Here is a 21,272-nt window from a genome sequence, read left to right on the forward strand (position 1 = left end):
ACCCCAACAAGAGTCACACTGGCCCTGGAGCAGTGTCACTCACCATAGACAATGAAGGTCCATGCGCCATCCAGCGATGAAGAAGATTTGCCAGCCGCCTCTGCTCTCCTTTCCTTGTTTATGTTGGTATCGTCCTGGCTGCTCCCGGGACCACAGAATCGGATTAACGAAGGAAGGATGAGGCCATGCTGATGCTGTGTCACCTGTGAGAGATGGAGAGAAATGAGAAGCGGATGTGTGACATTTATTCAACACAGGCAGAGCAGTCCCTTGTGTAAGCCCTGGAGTGGCATAGCGGCAGCCACCAAAACCACTTTGAGCGCCGAGTGTGCGCCTCGGGAGCTCAGAGATGTGCTGGAAGAAAGAGCCAGTGTGAGTCCCCAGCAGATCAGATCACACGCTCTTCTTTTTACATTACTTGCTTCCCAGAAGGAGCTTGAGTGCCAGGGCGGAGAGAAGGGGCAGAGATGTCTCAGAGGGAGCCTGGCTCCCAGGGCGGGGGGAAAAGGAGAGGGAGGGAGAGAGGAAGAGAGAGAGAGAGAGAGAGAGGAAGAGAGAGAGAGAGAGAGCGAGAGAGAGAGAGAGGAAGAGACAGAGAGAGAGAGAGAGAGAGAGAGAGAGAGAGAGAGAGGAAGAGACAGAGATGTCTCAGAGGGAGCAGGGCTCCCAGAGCTGCGGGAGAAAGATAGAGAGAGGGAGGGAGAGAGGAAGAGAGAGAGAGAGCGAGAGAGAGAGAGAGAAAGACAAAGACAAAGAGAGAGAGAGGGAGAGAGGAAGAGAGAGAGAAGATGTCTCAGAGGGAGCCTGGCTCCCAGGGCGGGGGGAAAAGGAGAGGGAGGGAGAGAGGAAGAGAGAGAGAGAGAGAGAGAGAGAGAGAGAAAGACAAAGACAAAGAGAGAGAGAGGGAGAGAGGAGGAGAGAGATAGAGAGAGAGAGGAAGAGAGAGAGAGAGAGAGCGAGAGAGAGAGAGAGGAAGAGACAGAGAGAGAGAGAGAGAGAGAGAGGAAGAGACAGAGATGTCTCAGAGGGAGCAGGGCTCCCAGAGCTGCGGGAGAAAGATAGAGAGAGGGAGGGAGAGAGGAAGAGAGAGAGAAGATGTCTCAGAGGGAGCCTGGCTCCGGGGGTGGGGGGAAGGGCAGGGGGAAGGGGGGGGGGGAGAGAGAGAGTGAGAGAGAGAGAGAGAGAGAGAGAGAGAGAAAAGATATCTCAGGAGGAGCCAGGCTGCAAGAGCATGAAGAGAACGAGTATAGTTCACCTTGACTGGTCAAGTGAATGCAGTCCCTGTCACCTGCTTCCCTAACCTCAAGATGCTCAAAGAGATCTAACATTACCCCTCATAAACACTTGCAGAGCCGCCACGCACGCTCACATCCCTAGCAAGCTGGACTACGGCAACACACTCTATGCTGGAATTAAAGTTAAACTGACCATAAGACTTCAGATCATACCAAGCTCTGCGGCAAGGCTCACCCTCAACCTCCCACCCACACTCACATCACCCCACACCTCAGAGAGCTCTACGGTGCCTGTTTTGTGTTTATGATGCTTAAAGAAATCCTAACATGGCTCCTCACAAACACTCACAGTGCCGTCTTGTCCCCACCTGCATCTATTCTCTCATCCTTTTCCTGCAAACTGTAATCTCACTTTCTAGAATCTGCACATGATCCATTATCCGTTATCCATTCATATTTATTTATGGCTAGTGTGTAAAAGCCACTAGAGCAGCGGCGGGATCTCTCTTACTGTGCTGTGAAGAGATAGGTGACAGTTTGACATTTCTGGTTGTATATATTGTTTCTACAGTAATGTTATCGTAAACGTAGAAAATGATGAAAGCCCAATGATGTCAATGTCAGCATCAGTAGAAAGTCATGTACAGATATACGTATTAAAAGAGAAATAAAGGGCATACTGGCAGATGCATCAACGTAGCCTTTTGCTATTCCTAAATAGCGATTTTTAAGAAAACGCTATTTAGGAATAGCAAAAGCCTATGCATGTAGGAATCGCTATTAAAATAGCGATTCCTTAACATTCCTTAATTGCTACTCGCAAATTGCTAGTCGCAATTAAGGAATGCTGTCCCATTAATTCCTATGGGCCTAGAGGCCCATAGGAATGTATTGGAGATTACATGAGCAATTTGCGAGTACCAGTAGGTACTCGCAAAATTCTCATGCGATTTCAAGGGTGCAAGGGTGTCAAAATGACACCCTGTTGCACCCCTGAAATTGATCTATGCGCATATGTTGCACACACACACATGCCCTAAGGGCATGTGTGTGCGCAACATGAAACTTTGAAAAATGCAAAAAAGTGCTTTTTTCAAAGTTTTAGCAAATTACCATGAAGTCCAACTTCATGGTAATTTGCTCCCCCTATTAGCGAATTCGCTATTTTTTTTACTTTCATGCATTGCATTTAAGAAATCTCAATGTGGGATTCCTTAAATGCAATCGCAATTTAAAGAATCTCAATTTAGAGATTCCTTAAATTGCGATTTTTGCATTTGGGATGATGCATCCCAAATGCAAAAATACAGGGAGCAAAGGGGCAGATTCTGAGAATCTGCCCATTTGCTCCCGGTATTTACTTTGATGCAGATGCCTGTAAGTTGTCTGTAGTAATAGAATAGAAAGGCAGCAGAAACCAATAATCCCAACAGTCCACGTGGTACGTACAGGCCTCCGAGCTCCATGGGGGTCCCCCTTCGGCACTGTGCACCTGTGGCAGGCTTGAATGGGCCCGGCACATGGGGGCCCCTCCATGTAACTTTCAGGTGGGCACCCTCAAGTTTCGTTACACCACTTAAAGGCAGCACAAAATGGAGTCAGGTTTTGGGGGAAGAAAGTAGAAGCAGACTTCAGTGGAATGGAAAGTTTCAGGCCTCTTTGTGAGAACTCGCTCTTAAGAAATGCAGACAAGGTAGCACAGGGCACAGACTGGGTGGGAGTTCAGGCCGTGCAGGAGCGGTAGTCGTGAAGGGAGTAGAGCGTGGTTGGATTTTAAAGAGAAAAGCCCAGGACGACTGGTAGTACAAGCGGTAGCGTAGATATGTACCTAGCTAACACGTGCAAAATAATCGCCTCCATTAATCATGTGATGTGCTGTTTTTATAAAAGTAATACTTGTAATACGGTGTTGTGTTTGAACGGATGTGTTACATAAATGCAAATATGTGATGTATTTACGCTTGGATCTAGTGTATAAAAAAGTCAGGCCGCCTATTGCAAGTTGAAGCTCAGATGTTGATTTCCTGGAGCTGGCTGGCCTCCCGGTGATGCTTAATACACTTTATGATATATTGCCAGTACAAGTGTGTCGCCTTTTTCTTCCATTTCTGCAACAGCAACTCTGCAAAATGCAACTGCTGTCAGGGGCTTCTGCAAGCGGGAATGGGTTTTAGCTTTATGCACTTCTAGACACAGTTTCAAACCTGATAACAAAACACTCCAACCTATGCGTTCTGGGTGACCTCAACATTTGGTTTAACAAACCCAATATGACCCATACAAAAACAATAATCACTGGCCTAGACGCACTAAACCGGCATCAGATTGTCCACAAACCCACACACATCTCTGGACATAACCTAGATGTCATTTTTGCTAATACTGAACTAGTTACCTTTCAAACTATAACTCCGGTCACAGCGTCAGACCACTACTTGCTTGCTTTCCAACATAAAACAACTCTAAGCAACTTACCTAAAACTACCTTAAATCCATCCATCTATCGGCAATGGAACAAACTCAATTTGGAACACTTAGAAACACAACTATCATCCAGTACAAATCTGAAAACAATAAATTCTGTCCAAAATCTATATGAGCGGCTACAGAAAGATTTTGATATCCTGATACCCCTCAAAACCACACAACAGAACAAAAGAAAAAAAGCGCCTTGGAGAAACATAGAAATAAAAGACATAAAACAACAAATTAGAAAGCTGCAACGTACCTGGCTCAAAACAAACGCCAAACAAGACAAACTTCACCTACAAAAAATTAACAGATTATGCAAGTCGGCTATCAAAAAAGCTAATAAAAGATACTATTCAGACAGAATTCAAAAAGCTAAATGTGCAAATAAAGAATTCTAAAAAATACTCAATGCATTTCACAAACAAAATTGCCTAGTAGGAACTCATCCTGTTGCTCAAGATTTCACAGACAAACTAACAAATCATTACACGGACAAAGCAGACACATTGGACTCGTACGTAAAACAGAAACAAAGCACCGGCACTAACCCTTGTACAAAACAACAATCCAAGAATACTCTAACCAAGCCTCTCCGTTCCTTCCAACACATCTTACACGATGAATTTATGGACCTGATCAAAGCAAGCAGGCCTGTCGGCAGCCCTTCTGACCCCTGTCCACCACAAACTTTCAAGACAATTCTTTTAACAACCTCTGCTGCCACTCCAGTAAGAAGAATCATCAACGATTCCTTAACTATCGGAATATTTCCAGAACTCAAAAAGTCATGCATACGCCCTTTACTGAAGAAAACAAACTTGGACCCGCTGAACCCTGACAACTACAGACCCATTACAAATGGACCTTTCCTGGGCAAACTGATAGAAAGAGCAGCGTTCGGCCAGATGTCACGATTCATTGAAGAGAATGACATACTTTCAGACTTCCAAACAGGAATCCATCAGGGAAGAGACACTGAATCTGCCCTCCTTGCCATCTGGGATGACCTGAAGAATACAGTTGACCGCAACAGGGTTGCTGCGCTACTCCTCTTGGACCTCTCGGCTGCCTTTGACATGGTTGACCATGACACTCTGAAGCAAAGACTCTATGAAGCCGGCATAGAGGAAACTGCTCTAGACTGGATTGCGTCCTACCTTCAAAACAGAACTAATGTCATCCATACCCCACCTTTCTCGTCCAAACCGTACGCCACAAAAGCAGGGGTCCCTCAAGGTTCTATCATCTCGCCCATGCTTTTCAACATCTACATGAAGTCATTACCGAAACTGATCAAGCGAGCTACAAAGCGGACCACACTTAAAGCTAGTGTAAAAGAACTGGAAGAGGAGCACAGGCATGTGGCCACACATAAAAATAGGCGACACTTGAATGTAGCGCGGAAACAGCTTAGAGCGCTAGATATGGATGCGGCTTAGTATGCCTTGTTGCGAACACAACAGGAGTACTCTGCGGTGGGTAACAAGGCAGGGAAATTATTGGCGCATAGACTGACGGATTTATAGTGGCCTTTTATAAACAGTATGTGACTTTGTTGGCCCCATTTTGACCCGCCTTTATAATTCCTCGGGTTTACTCGCAGAATCAATGCGCATGGCAATCATCACGGTATTACCGAAGCCGGGGAAAGACCCCCAACTGTGTGCCTCCTACCACCCCATCTACCTCTTGAACGTTGACGCTAAAATATTCACTGGGATGCTAGCAGGTGAGTGGGCAGGAACATGTCGGGCTTGATAGAGCCTGACCAGTCTGATTTTATACCTGGTCGAACATGCAGCGATAATAACAAGCGGCTTTTTCATCTACTAGATAAGACTCACCGCTCTCGAGTCCCGATGCTGTTTCTATCCCTCGATGCCGAAAAGGCTTTTGACCATGTGCATTGGCCTTTCTTGTACAGCATACTGGAGAAAGTGGGCTTCGGACCCCGGGTCCGGGGGTGTGTCGGGGCGGGGTATGTGCATCCCAAAGCGCAGGTAAGGATGAATAACATCCTGCATAAGCGGGCTCGGATGGCGAAGGAGTGTACATATTTGCCGCTGGCCAAAGGGGATTGGGAATACCCAATCTGAAGAAATATTATCAGGCCACACAGCTTCGATATATCATTGAATGGCAGCGCCTGATGACCGAAAAACATAGGTGCTTCCTAGACCAGGCTGTTGCGGGCATCCATATTTGGAAGATCCCGTGGTTGCAGTGGTCAGAGCAACTGTTGGGGTTTGGGATAGGGTGTGTTCCGCCGACCAGCTAACCACATGCATCTCGCCACTTACGCCGATTATCGGAAAATCAGATTTTCCCTAGGCCATGCCCAAGAAAGTGTTTGCACCCTGGTAGGAGGCGCAATGTAAACGGATTGGGGACCTGTTTAATGCGAACGGCCTGTTGGATTTTAAGGCCCTCCGGCAGGCCTTTATGCTTCCTGACTCAGAATACTGGCATTATTTAGCGGTCCGACACTGGGTTTCTCTGCCTACGGTTAAGCTCCATGCTAGTAGAAAACTAACGCCGTTCGAAAGCTGGCTTTTCATTCGGGCAGATGATTCTCGTCTGTTGTCCGATATATATTCCTTTTTAAATACACTGCTTACACCACTACACACTCCAGCTAGGAAGAGGTGGGAGCGGGAATGCGAACGCAGTTTTACAGACAAAGAGTGGTTAGATGTCCTACACCGTGCGCGCACAACTGCGACGAGTGCCGCAGGCAAAAGGACTCTACTGAAGTTGGCACACTACCGGTATCACACCCCGGCTCGCCTGGCTTAATGGCAGAAGGGGAGGCCGGATGAATGTTGGAGGCTCTGCACTCACTCAGGCACACTTACCCACTTATTGTGGCACTGCCCCAAACTCCATAGGTATTGGAAGGAAGTTTTGACTGACATTGACACAATGTTCAACACCGAAATACCCTGCTTCCCGGCCTGTCCTATTAGGGTTGCCAAAGCCCTTAACTTATTCACTACACTCCGAACGGGGCAAAGCCATTACACTGGCACTGTGTACGGTGAAACAGGTCCCGCTGGCTCAGTGGGACACTGATGTGGGTCCTAACCACATATTCTGGCTCCATAACCATTGGGACCTCTTAGGCATGGAGAAATTGACAGCTACAGTTACCCACACCTTACCCAAGTTCAATAAAAGATGGGGCACTTGTATTACACACCTCTCGGGAGAATTTCGACAATTAACCTGCTCAATATACGTACGCATATTGCAGATTACTTCACCCGCACCCCCAGTAGATCCAGGGGAGAAGAAGAATTGAAGTCTGGTCATTAGCTCCATGAGCACATGCTGTTACTGCTCCAAGTTGGCAGTGAATTTGGAAACCGTTTTCCCTCTCCTCCGTCCCCCCCCCGCCCAATATTTTCTGTTTGTTGACATGCCTACCGCACCGGCCAAGGGATGCAGGTGCAGGATGCTGTAACACGAATTTAAAAGTTCTACTGCTTACTCCTCGCCGGCCAATGGATGTAGGCGATAGGTGTTGTGCCCTACCCCTTTCCATTCTGAAATCAATAAAAAGTTACAATCCTAAAATGTACTTGCATGTTTCACTATACTAATTCAACACTAATCCTCTGTGGGTCCCAGAGTAGTGTGCTACTCACTGAAAAAAGCGCTTTGACGCCTGGTCAGGGGTAGTAAGCGCTATACAAATGCAATTACAATACAATACAATTACATTTTCCCCCCATATAATGCAAGTGAGAAATATTGTCCTCCCGGGATGACACCTTTCAAAGTAGAAGACATGTAAGCACCTCTTCCAAGAGACAAAGAGTTGGGAGGCGTCCAACAAACATACGCCCAGTCTCTTCACACGCCTTTAGATTTTAAAAAGGCACCGCACCCCAACTCATCACATGACACACATCATCCAGATGCGCCCAACTAGGCAAAATGTCCCATTATGACATCATGATCTCACGTCATTTCGGTAATTATATGATACCTGTTTTATAGGAAATTGACAACATTGTGCTATTACACCATGTTGTGTAATTTCACATAGCAAAAACTTAGTACAAACACACAGGATCATAGGGGCTTATTAACAAGGGCTTTATCTCCACTTTTTTGATTTTAAAAGCCAAAGAAGCAGAGTTAAAAATTTCGCCCTATCAACAACAGGGTGCTAACATGCAAAATCGCATGTTAGCACCCTTCTTCACTACGCTTCCCTTTGCATCTCTAATGAGATGCAAAGTGGGCGTTCCAGAGCAAAAAAATAGGAGAAATGTCACTAAGCGACATTTCTCCTATTCTCAAGCTTCACGCTAACCTTGTTAGAGACAAAAAAAAGCAGCGCTAACCACGGTAACACTGCTTTTTTACGTCTGCTAATTTTCAGACTAAGCCATGTAATCCAATGGGAGGTGGATTACATGGCTAAATCCACCATGGGCATTCAACAAGGATATCCCCATCCTTGTAGTTTTATCGCTGCATTACCAGCGATAACCTCCCAAAATGCCGCTACCGCTGGATTTTGTATCGCCTAGGCGGTTAGCGTAGTTAATAACGCGATAACCAGGCGATATTATCCAGCGATAGCAGGCGTTAAAAAAAATAACGCTAAGCGCCCTTAGCGTTAATTTTCCCTGTTCCTTGTTAATATGCCCCAAAGAGAGGGGCATATTAGCAAGAACCTCGTTAAAATTATCGCCGTTTTAGCGGCAGGAAACTGCCGCTAAAACGGCGATAGTGGGCTTGCTAATATGCGTTATAGAATTCCAATAGAAGCCCAGGTTAGATGTGCAGGACATAGAGCTGACATTGGATCACTCGCCCGTATGTAATTCAGACTACGACTCAAAAGATGGAAAGTTTTCAGGGCCGAAGTGATGATTGAAAATCTTTCGTAATCTTCACGAAACAGCAAGCCCAGCCAGCTGACACCGCCAGAGGGCGCTGCTCCTCTCTCAAACCCACCCCTCATCAGGCTAGACCAAAGGCTTAGTATGGAGACTCATGTAAAAAAGACGACTGCCTGTTGCTTTGCCATCTTACGCTCCCTGAGGAAAGTCTTGCCTCTTTTACCATCTCAAGCTCGTGCTCAAGTGGTAAGGTGTACAATCCTCAGCAGGCTGGACTACTGCAATGCCCTTTTGTTGGGGTCCCCTGAGTTTTTGTTGGACAGGCTCCAAAGGGTCCAATCAGCGGCTGCTAGGTTGGCTCTGGGGCTTCCAAGAAGAGCACATGGGCCGTCCACCCTTGGGAAATTGCATTGGCTGCCGGTGAGGCAGAGGATACAATTTAAGGCCCTTTGCTTAGTTTTTAGGGCAATCCATGGAATCGCCCGCCCCCCCTGCAATCGAAATTTGTTTGGTACACTCCAACCAGGCAGCTCCGATCCTCTGGGGCCAAGTTGGTGAAGGTACCTAGATTCAGGAAGGCCAGAGCTGGGGGCAGATCCTTCGAGGTGGCAGCTGCCAAACTCTGGAATCTGCTCCCGCATGAGATTAGGCAAACTACGGAACTTCTCCCGTTCAGGAGAAAGATTAAAAGATGGTTATTTCCCAAGGCAACTCCCTGAAAGGTCACGCTCCTTCTGCTACCGTCCCCTTCTCTGAACTAGTCAGCGCCAGGATGCCTGCAAGGTGACAGTGCGCTTAACAAGTGTTTTAAATAATAACTGCTCAGCGCTGCGGCCTAAGAAAGGATGGGTGCACCGCCCTGGCCTCTTCCACATCCCATAAAACGGTCCCCTCAGAGGTTCACAGCAAGTACACACGTGCACCCCAACAGTGCACACGTACACCTCCAAAGAGCACACTAACGCCCCTGCAGTGCACACATACACACCCGCAGTGCACACATACACCCCCACAGTGCACACATACACCTCCAAAGAACACGCATCCACCCCCACAGTGCACATGTACACCTCCAAAGAGCTCACAAACACCCCCACAGTGCACAAGTACACCTCCAAAGAGCACATAAACACCACCACGGTGCACACTAACACCCCACAGTGCACAAGTACGCCCCCACAGTGCACATGTACACCTCCGAAGAGCTCACAAACACCCCCACAGTGCACACGTACACCTCCAAAGAACATGCATACACTCCCACAGTGCACACGTGCACCTCCAAAGAGCACATAAACACCTCCACGGTGCACACTAACACCCCACAGTCCACAAGTACGCCCCCACAGTGCACATGTACACCTCCGAAGAGCTCACAAACACCCCCACAGTGCACACGTACACCTCCAAAGAACATGCATACACTCCCACAGTGCACACGTGCACCCCCAAAGAGCACATAAACACCTCCACGGTGCACACTAACACTCCACAGTGCACAAGTACGCCCCCACATTGCACATGTACACCTCCAAAGAGCTCACAAACACCCCCACAGTGCACACGTACACCTCCAAAGAGCACACAAACACCCCCACGGTGCACACATACACCCCAACAGTGCACACGTACACCTCCAAAGAGCACACAAACACCCCCACAGTGCACACGTACACCTCCAAAGAGCACACAAACACCCCCACGGTGCCCACATATACCCCAACAGTGCACATGTACACCTCCAAAGAGCACACAAACACCCCCACAGTGCACACGTACACTCCCACAGTGCACACGTGCACTTTCAAGGAGCACACACACACCCACAGTGCACACGTACACCTCCAAAGAGCACACAAATACCCCCACAGTGCACACATACACCTCCAAAGAACATGCATATAGTCCACCAGTGCACACGTACACCTCCAAAGAGCACACAAACACCCCCACAGTCCATATGTACACCTCCAAAGAGCACACTAACGCCCCCACAGTGCACACATACACCTCCAAAGAGCACACAAACACCCCCACAGTGCACACGTACACCTCCAAGGAGCACATAAACACCACCACAGTGCATTCGTACGCCTTCAAAGAACACACATACATTCCCACAGTGCACACGTGCACCTTCAAAGAGCACAGAAACACCCCCACAGTGAACACATACACCTCCAAAGAACACACTTACACTCCAACAGTGCACACATACACCTCCAAAGAGCACACAAACACCCCCACAGTGCACACATACACCCCCACAGTGCACACATATAGCCCTACAGTGCACAAGTACGCCCCCACAGTGCACACGTACACCTCCAAAGAGGACACATACACCCCCACAGTGCACATGTACACCCTTGCATTGCACAAAAACTCTCCCACAGTGCACAGGTACACCCCTATGGTGCACAACTACACCCCCACAGTGCACAGGCAAACCTCCTAAGAGCACACATACACTACCACAGTGCACAAATGCCCCACCAAAGAGCAAACAAACACCCACACAGTGCATACATACACCCCTCTAGTGCACAAGTATGACCCCACAGTGCACACGCACACCTCTAAAGAGCACATGTACACTTTCAAAGAGCACAGGGACACCCCCACAGTGCACACCCACAGTGCAAAACTACACCCCACGGTGCTCAATTACATCCCCACAGCACAGAAGTACACCCCTAAAGTGCAGAGGTACACCCCACATGCACAAGTCCACCCCGCAAAGCACAAGACCAGCCTTACAGTGCAGAAGTACACCACCACAGTGTACAAGTACACGCTGCAGGGCACTAGTATACCCCCAGAGTGCACAATTGGACTCCCGAAGTGCATAAGTAGAACCCACAGTGCACAAGTACACTGCCATAGTGCACAAATACACCCTGCAGTGCACAAGTTCTCCTCGCAGTGCACAAATACACCTCAACACTCCATCTCGCAATGCTGCACAATGCGTCAAGAAGTGAAAAAAAAATGTAACCTACGAAAATTAGGATGATCCTACAAAGAGTAAACAGAACCCCTTCACAACAGCAATGACCCGCCCCGGACCATTCCTGCTATCCCAAATGAAGGTGATCCTACAGGAAAACTGCTCAACACCAACACGTACCTACCCACCTCCATCAACAACCACTCTCAGAAACTCACAGTATTCTTCAGCCTTCTCGACACAGGGTCTGTAGTTAGGGGCATTAGAAGTTGTGAAGCAGTCCTGCGTGATGGTCATAACCCACCCACTCCGCCGGTCACACGCTTGACCCGACGCTTGACCCCATCTTCTCCGCAAGCCCCCACGTCTCCTTCAACCACACCACCGAACCCCACTGAACCAACCATCGCTGCATCCACTTCACCTTCAAGAAACCCACCACGCACCACTGCACCCAACAGATGCCTCGCCGCTGTTGGAGCAAAGTCACTAAAGACCAGCTAATCACCACCCTCGCCCAGAGCCCACCCGCCGTCCCCCAACGACCCCGACACCGCCGGCCGCAACCTCAGACAGTGGATCAATGACTGCGCCAACACCCTCGCCCTGATCAAAAAACCCTCCATCAGTCACACCAACAAGAAAGCTAGCTGATTCACTGAAGACCTCCGGGCCTCCAAGCAAACCTGCCGAAAGCTGGAGAAGATCTGGCTCCGTTAACGAACACCGTACAGCCACCCAGCCCCAAACAACGCCACCCGCAGACCCCATCACCTCCTCAGATCCGCCAAAAGGGCCTCCTTCAAAAAGCATCTAGACAACAACGCGCACAACAGCAAAGAGCTCTTCAACATCGTGAAGGAACTCTCCAACCCCAGCTCCAACACCAGCGACATCCCACCCTCGCAAGACCTGTGCGACTCGCTGGCCACCTTCTTCCACCACAAGATCGCAGACATCCACGACAGCTTCAATGCCACGACCGCCCCGACAACCACTGAGACCTCCGCCCCCACGACCACCATCCACACCAACCGTCTGCTCTCCTGGACCAACATCAACGACGACGACACCATCAACAGGGAGCCCTCTTGGACATTAAATGGATCAAACGCATAGAGCGCAAACAATTGCCCAAAGGCGTCAAGGCGCTGAGTCGGACGGCAGATGCCCCTTTCACCTGCCCTGCACGCTACAGTCGTGCTGGGCGGAAATGGTTGTTTTTCTGATACATGTTATTGACCAGACTGAAAAATGTACAATTGGCATTGATGGGTGGTACGGGGAGACCTGTCCATCTTTTTAGCACTGTTGTGAGCAGTGGGGGCAGTGGACCCCTGACTATAAGGGACTGGGGGGGGTCTCTTGTGCTTTGAAGCCCAGGGAGAGACAGCCAGTGAAAGAATAAACAAGCCTTCTCCCCAGGGTGCCTACTGCAAGAAAGAAATGCAAATGTGTGCAATTAGGTAATCAGCAAATCGAAAGGCTGCTTCGGAGCTTTGAATGGCTTTAATTGATGGAGTCATTTGAGGCTCCACAGAGGCAACAAACTATTCTTTTTGCGAGGTAATGTAAGGATGAGTTCTGTTTTGCTTTCTTCTAATAGAAACATATTAAAAAAAGGATTACAATAGGTACAGTCTGATTGTGTGTTACTTAAATATATATATTTTTAATGCTCTTTAAAAAAAATCCTAAATACTAAGGTAACTAGTCACAAAAGGTAACCTTACACATGAGTAAAACTACAAGCGTGAGTTTGCTTTTACACGTTGTAGTAAATGTACTACTTTTGGCTATTCACCATGTATGAGTGTAAATCGACTACAAATAGTAGACTTACATGCCCCCTCGCCCTGAACACAGGGGATGGAGCCAAAGGTATGAGTGTGAATTTGCGGTTAGAAACTTTTCAGACGCTGGTGTAGATATCCGCAACTGGGTAAAAGATCTCCGAGTGGTAAAGTATAGGGAAAACAGTAAATATTTATTACGTTTATATGTTTATAATTATAGGGAACAATGTTAACTTTTATTAAGTTTATAAGTTTAAAAAAGCTAATGCAAATATTGTAATGTTAAATGGTAATTCAAATTAGTTAATATATTAAATGTAGAACAGAGAGGGTCAGACTCCCTCCCTTCCTCTCTAAACCCACCGACATCAATTGCGGAGTACCCTAAGGATCGTCGCTCAGCCCAACGCTCTTCAACATCTACATGGCCACCCTCGCCACCATTGTCAAACAGCATGGGCTCAGCATTGTATCCTCACCAATGACACCCAGCTCATCCTCTCGCTCATGAAGAACCCCAAAGACACCAGACTGCTTCTACGAAGAAATGAACGACGTTGCAGCTTGGATGAAAGACAGCTGTTTGTAGTTCAACTTCAGAGAAAATCGAGGTCCTCATCCTCGGATTCTGCACCTACGCCTGGGATAACATCTGGTGGCCCTCTGCTGTCGGGAAGCCACCCACCCCTTCAGACCACGCACAAAACCTCGGCATCATCCTCGACTCCTCCCTCTCCATGAACCCCCAGATCAATGCCGTCGCTTCCACCAGTTTCAACTGTCTCCACATCCTCCACCAGTCCTTCAAATGGATCCCCCCCGATTGCACTCATCACCAGCAGACAGGACTATGGCAACGCCCTCTACGCCGGAATAAACATAACTCTTCTACACAAACTCCAAACCATCCAGGACGCCGCTGCGAGACTCGTCCTTGGAACACCACGACACAAGCACATGACCCAACACCTACGAGACCTCCACTGGCTCCCCGTCGAGAAGAGGGTTACTTCCAAGCTCCTCATCCACACCTACAAATCCTTCAAAAACATCGGTACTCCAAATACCTCGTACGAGAGTCTCCTTCCACGTACCAAAGAGGAGCCTCCGCTCTGCCGACCTCGCCCTGGCAGAGGGCTCTCACATCCGCAGACACAGAGCTGGCGGGAGATCCTTCTCCTATATCGCAGTCAAGACATGGAACGAGCTCCCTGTGAACATCAGATGCTCCCCGACCCTGCACACCTTTAGGAAGGACCTCAAGACCTGGCTCTTCAACTGATGTGATCTGGAGCTGCCCCTCCCCTCCCCCCCAGCTCCTTGAGACCCTCACAAGTAGCGCACTCTATAAACCCCCTAATTGATTGATTGATTGAAATGAGGATAATGCCTCAGAGCTATCAGCTTAAATATCAATTAATTTAAAAATACTATTAAAATTATTAAATAAATATTTAATTTTAAAAATCCCACCTAATTTAAAATGTTTAGATGTATTTATTTATTACGTACTAAAAATGCTAAACGTTATATAGAGTTTTAACTTAAATTAATTAAATATATTTTTTCTTTACAAATAAAGCATATCTTAGGCTGTGTGTAAGACTTGAATATGCAAAGTGCTTTCAGCCCCAGGCTAGGACCTCGTAGCACTATACACATCACTATTCTGACAGCGTCACCCAGGGTTTACTGCCCTCAGTGTCTGCACACGCTGCATTTCAATCAAGACGCTGCATTTCAATCAAGACGCTGCATTTCAATCAAGACGCTGCATTTCAATCAAGCTTTCGTAACGTAGACGGGTTCATTTGCCACTGATTACTTTCACTTTTATTTAAGGTGTGGGAGTTATATTTCACATGCACTTTGACTTACCGGAAGGTGAAAGGCCAACCAAGTTGTTGCAAAATATTAACTTGTTTTGAGCCACGCCTTGGCCACGCCCACAATCACTGGCCCCGCCCCATTGCACTAAGGATCAATGCTTTCTACACACGCGCTGCAACCACTGATGGTGATGGATCAGCCAAGCCTGGATAGTCGATGTGCTGTAAGAACCAGGCTGATGAGCTCGGTTCCCCCTGAAGTGGCTTTAATGAAGTGGGCAATGTGCTGTAGATCGGAGCAGCGGAGGGTTCGATCCGGTCTGAACTGGAACCGAAAGGAGCCCTGGCAAAAATGATGATCCTGCCCCTCTGCCTAGATGAAGCCCGGCCTTTCCTCCAGACTGGAAATTCCACCTCCCCCCCCCCCCCCAAAAAGAAAACAAATTGGGAATTCGAGGCAGAACCGTACATTTTATGTTTCATATTTCATGTTTGAAGCACGTGGGCAAAAAGACATAGGTTTGCAAGAATTTGAAAAGAGGAAAAAAAATACATATTCCAATTTCCCCCAGTACCCAGAAGCCCCCGCTCATGCAGATGTTGAGGCCAGAATTGTGAAGCTGCCAAGGCGGGTGGCCTCAGTTATAGGGAGATCGTCTCCTCTGCTTCAGCCTGTGAATGGGCACTCACCAGCACACGTGACTTCAGCCCCTAAGTTGCACGTGCCACGGGCCCCCCATGTGTTTCTCACAAAAAAAAAATTGAATTTGCCTTCACGCTTGGATGTCCTTATGTAAAGAATATACATTTATTGGTGACGCACCCAATTCCATTTGATGTAAAGGCTGATCCTTTTAAACATGTTTCCCCAGTACAAATACTTTCCTTCCCTTGGGAAAATATCTTCCAAATGGAAGGCTGCGAATGGTCTTTTCTATCTTGAAAATAACGCATAAAACAGATTTTAAAATCTGCAAAAACATGATGCAGCAAAGAGGATGGACAGTCTGAGGAAACAGTTCTAGACAGGGGCTGTGGCGGTCTCTCCCAGGTTGTTCGCGTGTTACAAGTTATACCGTAACTTATAACTCCGATATATGTAACGAATGTCTTTTCTTACAACTGTATCCTACCTGCCCTATTATGTGAAGCGCTCTGATACCCTCTAGGATCTTGTTTGCGCTATACAAAACGTTATCAATAAATACATTATCTCACTTAAACAGTAGGCGTTACTGTACCTTAAGGGAGGTAAGTCATAGGAGTAATAGTAAAGAACTCCACCAGGCTTTGTAACCAGGTGAAGCCATAGATTTCAGTTTGGTTGTGCAACCCCTTCCTCTTCTACAGCTCTCTCCACCCCCCAAAAACACTGCGGGTGATAGTCGGTGACCGCCAGGGCTACGGTCATTACCAAAGCCAGCTCATGAGCTGAGTCAGGGAGGCTGGACCGGCAGGCGGCCCCTCCTGACTCCAGTGTCATTGTCCATGCAAATCAAATTTCAAAAATAATTTTCACTTTTTCTACAATATTAGTTCTTTTAGGGCAGGGATCTCCAACCAGTTCAGTAATAAGAGCTTCTTACGTTTAAAGAAAGTCCTCCTGAGCCACTAATATTATTAGTGTTATCATAGTGTCCATATCCGACGAGATCACATTACTGGTTTCCTTATGCACGATGACTAGCAGTGATCACATCAGGCAGGGTAGCCGGCAGTAATGTTAATAAGGCTTCATCAATTTGGAATACCTCTACATGGGTAAGCCATAACCCTATAGCTGCAAGACACCTGGCACTAAGGCATTAAAAATAGTAATACGCATCCCTGGTGCTACCTGATTTGTAATACAACGGGAACTTGGCCTATCTAGTTTTTACAGTGGTGATTACTCAAACTGGACATTTCCCCATGGCACAAAGTCTCAATACAAAGATTGCTTTTTTCTTTCTTATTTTGTTTATTTATTAAAAATATTTTTTTATATTTATGTATATTTCTATATTGTCATATACTCTTTTTATAATTTGTATTGAGTTCACATTTACAAATACAACAGAATCATAATATCATTTCAGTTTACCAAAAAAATTCTTAGCTACTCTTAATTTCGAAACAGATTTTAGTATCCCCCAACATAACTCCATCATCCTTCCGTTCTCACCTTTCATTCAATGCTTTACAAATACAGATTTTTTATTTTGGCGGAGTGGACGTGTCAGGTGACGAGCTGTGTGTTGCCCTAGAGCACAGCTTAACACTGGTAAAGCGCCTGGACCTAATGGGTAACCGGCTAACTTCTGGCATCAGGTGTGCTGCAGACTGACCCGCTGCTGATACATTCTTTTCAGGAGACCTTGGAGAAGGGACAACTACCCCAACATCCATACCGTTGAGATATTGGTATTACAGATATGGAGGGCATACATTGTGGTGATTTCGACCTATTTCACAATTAAACACAGAGGTCAAAGATTGGGCCAAAGTGCTGGCCACCTGCTTGGCGGGCATTATCATTCGATTAGTCCATCTGGATCAATCTGGGTTAATGCCCCAGCGTGCTACTCGGCACAATATCTGAAGAGTCCATAACATGATAGCCTTGAGCGGGTCACAGTTCAGATATCGGCCCGTCTATCTATTGATTTTCAAAAGACCTTTGACTGGATGGATTGGGAATTCCTGTTTGCCCTTTTGTCCAGGGTTGGCTTTGGTCCCAAATTCATACGATATGTTAGGCTTCTTTATACTAACTTGGTGGCCAGGGTAAGGGTCGGGGGAGGTGCATCGGACTGGTTCCCGGTGGAACGGCTCACTAGCCAGGGTTGTCCTCTTTCACCTTTGCTCTTTGAGTTAGTGATAGAGTCCCTGACTGTTTGGGTGCGAGCGGACTTGCTCATGGAGGGTTTCCAGTGGTTTGCCATGGCTGTCGGGGTTGCAGGTTGCTCCTCATAGACTTAAATATCTCGAGGTTTACATCACTGCCGACGGGACACGATCCTATGAACAGAACCTGGTGCCGCAGCTTGTGGGCCTTGGACGGAACGTCAAGTTTTGGTCTGCTTTGGCCCATCTCTTATGGGATGCTCGGCCATCTTCAAGATGGTTGCCCTACGACGCCTCCTTTATCATCTGCAGAACCACCCCATCCCGATTAAAAGTTGATTCTTTAGATACATCAATGGCCACATTAGGTTCACTGCCTTGGAGGGGCGGAATGCAGCGTATAGTCCTTGGAAAGGGCTGTATCCCAGCCCTTCAGGGTGGATTAGCCACCCCGGATATGCTCCTATACTTCTGGGCAGCTCATTTGCTGGTTGTGAATGATTAGTGGCTCACAGAGTTTAGTGATCTGGCATATACTGCGGAGGGGTGGATACTGGGAGGTCAGAACTTTGCACATATACTCTACATGGGGCTATTTCCGTGGCACGCCTGCCCATCACGCGAGTGGTCATAGTACAGAGTCGCCAATAACAGACTGAGAGTCAACAAAGGCAGAAGAGATAAACCTGCAAAGTGGAGCAATAACTGGAACTGGATGTGTGAAGTGGGTCACCTGGATCTCAGTAATCAAGTTTCACTTCCTCCTAATCTGCCACAATGGAAGGGTGTACCAGCTTCTCACAGCTGGAGGTCGACTTCCTGCTGGGAAGAGCCCAGAGAGGGCAGAAGCAGTAGGTCATTTCATGCCAACTTGTGGCTAAATCTGGGTGATTTGTTTTTACACAGGAGTCATTTCGGTAATTTCAAGTTTTGCTTTTGAAATTAAATTACCGAAAATACAGGGCAGATTTACAAGCCCCTTGCGCCACTTTTTTGTCACTTTTCCCATGTTAAAAATGCCGCAAAAGTGGCACAAGGGGCTTGTAAATCTGTCCCTACCTGATTATGCCCGTTCTCATAATTATGAGTAATTTGGCACAAATATACCACAGCAGGAGCACAGGAACACCAATCAGCGTGTCTGTCCCCACACACGCCTGTCCTCAGCCCCGTCACATGCTTGCATACCTGACAGAGCACATGCTTGCTGCATTCATTTCTCACACGCATCTCTTGTTAGGGTGTCTGCACCTGCACACGCCTGTCCTCAGCCCCTTCACATGTTCATATACCTGCATTCATCTCCCTCACACATATCTCATCACCTATCTCTGACCTAGTATCAGGGTGTCTGTACCCTCACACACTTTCTTCAGCACCCCTCACATGTTCTTGCAGCTGACAGAGCACAGGCTGGATGCATTCATCTCCCTCACACATTTCTCAGCCCCTTCTCTGTGTCCTGTCAGGGTGCCAGCACACACATAGCACATGCTTGCTGCATTCAGTGGTAGAGACAGGAGTCCCTGGGTGGCTTTGGCTGTGCTGGTTCCTCCTGAAGGCTCCTTGTCCATGACCCACAGCTCACTCCAGCCTGCAGCTCCCCTGAGCTGCTGTTGCAGTGAATTGTAGTGTAGTCCTATATTCCCAATAGTCTCTGCGCATTGGAATAGAGTATCCCGTAGGACTGAAGTCAACTAGGTCTCTATCGTATATATTAGACTTAATTGTGAGTGCCAGCAAGCTCAGAGGTCACTAGAAACTTTCTGGAATAAACAAGAAGGGATTAGTTTCTGGCAACTGCTTAAAACATGACAACTTTGTTTCCCAAGAATAAGAAATATATCTCTAGAGTCAAGGAAACAATAGATAGTTATTTCACTCAGTTAATCGTGCATGCTTCGTTTCACCAGAGGTGCAGAGAATTAGAGAGACAGGCGTTTTCAATAAAAGGCGCAGTTCTCTGGTACTCCGGTGGTCCTGCTGGAAACACCAGAGCACGGTCTGTGAGGGAAGCGGTGATGTCCCTTGGACTCAGTTTTACTGAGAGGGGTTTACCAGTGGAACAGAGGCTGGTGAGAGCCGAGTCCAGGAGCTCTTCAAGAGTGGTTGAGGAGGCCTTGAAGTTCCAGGCTGTTGAAGGAAGACAAATTACTGAATGGAGTTCAGGGCCTGGACTATGTCATCACAGTAGTACTGGGCGGTAAATTTTGTTCTGCTAGCGGAATTTGGGTAATTTTGCGTTCCGCAGAGAACGCGTAGCTGCCAAAAATTCCACGACCCGCGGTTTTGTGGAATTTGGCTTGTTCGCTCTTTCAAAATGCGAGTTCGCAAGATATTTCCCCCCGAACACGCAAACAGCGTTCGCGAACAGGAAAAAAGCATCATGAATGGGCGGAATAAGCAATTCCGCGTGTTCACGGAACTCTGCATGCTCGTGGATATTTTTTACCGTTTCGCAGAGCTTTGCGTTGCGCGACTACGCAAATTTCCCCCACCCCTACATCACAGTTCAAGTGGACATGAAGATGGGCAGGTTGGTAGACTCAGGACGGGCGTTCAGGATGGGCCTCAAATTGTGGCATATGGCTTAAGACCTCAAGAAGATCTTTTGGGAGTGGTGAGTGACAACCTGGAATTAGAGTTGTCCAAGGAGTTGAGAGGAGGTCCAGCAGCTTCGGTGTGATCTGGTGGTCCTAGTCGTCAGCCTCTATCTGATAACCTGTTCGGCTGAGAATAGTGTGGGTTGGGAAGACATCCTTTCATTTTGAGGCCAAAGCAGCTCAGACTTTCTAGGATCCAGAACTCCCCCTCCCATTCTCCAGAGATGGAGATGCCTGGAGTTAGGGAACTCCCCCTCCCATTCTCCAGAGATGGAGATGCCTGGAGTTAGGGAACTCCCCCTCCCATTCTCCAGAGATGGAGATGCCTGGAGTTGGAGAACTCGCCTCTGCTGTTTCCAGGGCTGCTGCCTGATGTCAGGAGTGGAGCCCGTGACCTATGTCTGAAGCACTCATTCTGTGTGATTGAAGACAACTTGTGCTGGTGTTATTTTATGGCCAGTTGAGTTCATTTTACAATAGCGTGTTATAATCTGATCCTTGCATGCAGTCTCTTAGCCTTTAATCTATGTAAGCAGTCACTCATCATTCATACACTCATGCATCTATTTATCCTCCCATTGAGTCATTATCGCATTGTTGTGCATCAAAAATAAAAAACAAAATCACCAGTAAGTGACAGGCTCAGGCAATTATGAGCCAGACCTCTTGGCTTTGCCGCTTGCCTGTGAGCAGTGTGTGAGTGCA

At 47.4% G+C, this 21,272-nt stretch overlaps 1 protein-coding gene across 1 annotated transcript in view; it reads right to left on the reverse strand.

The window, feature by feature from the left end:
• Nucleotides 1–21,272, reverse strand: part of CHST1 (carbohydrate sulfotransferase 1) — a 210,181-nt gene that overhangs the window by 41,904 nt on the left and 147,005 nt on the right. The window contains exon 2 of the mRNA XM_078684696.1: nucleotides 44–203. The gene's annotated coding sequence lies outside the window, so the exon portion shown is untranslated. The remainder of the gene's footprint in view (nucleotides 1–43; nucleotides 204–21,272) is intronic.

This window comes from Lissotriton helveticus, chromosome 3_2, assembly GCF_964261635.1.
Source record: "Lissotriton helveticus chromosome 3_2, aLisHel1.1, whole genome shotgun sequence".
Classification (NCBI taxonomy): Eukaryota; Metazoa; Chordata; class Amphibia; order Caudata; family Salamandridae; genus Lissotriton; species Lissotriton helveticus.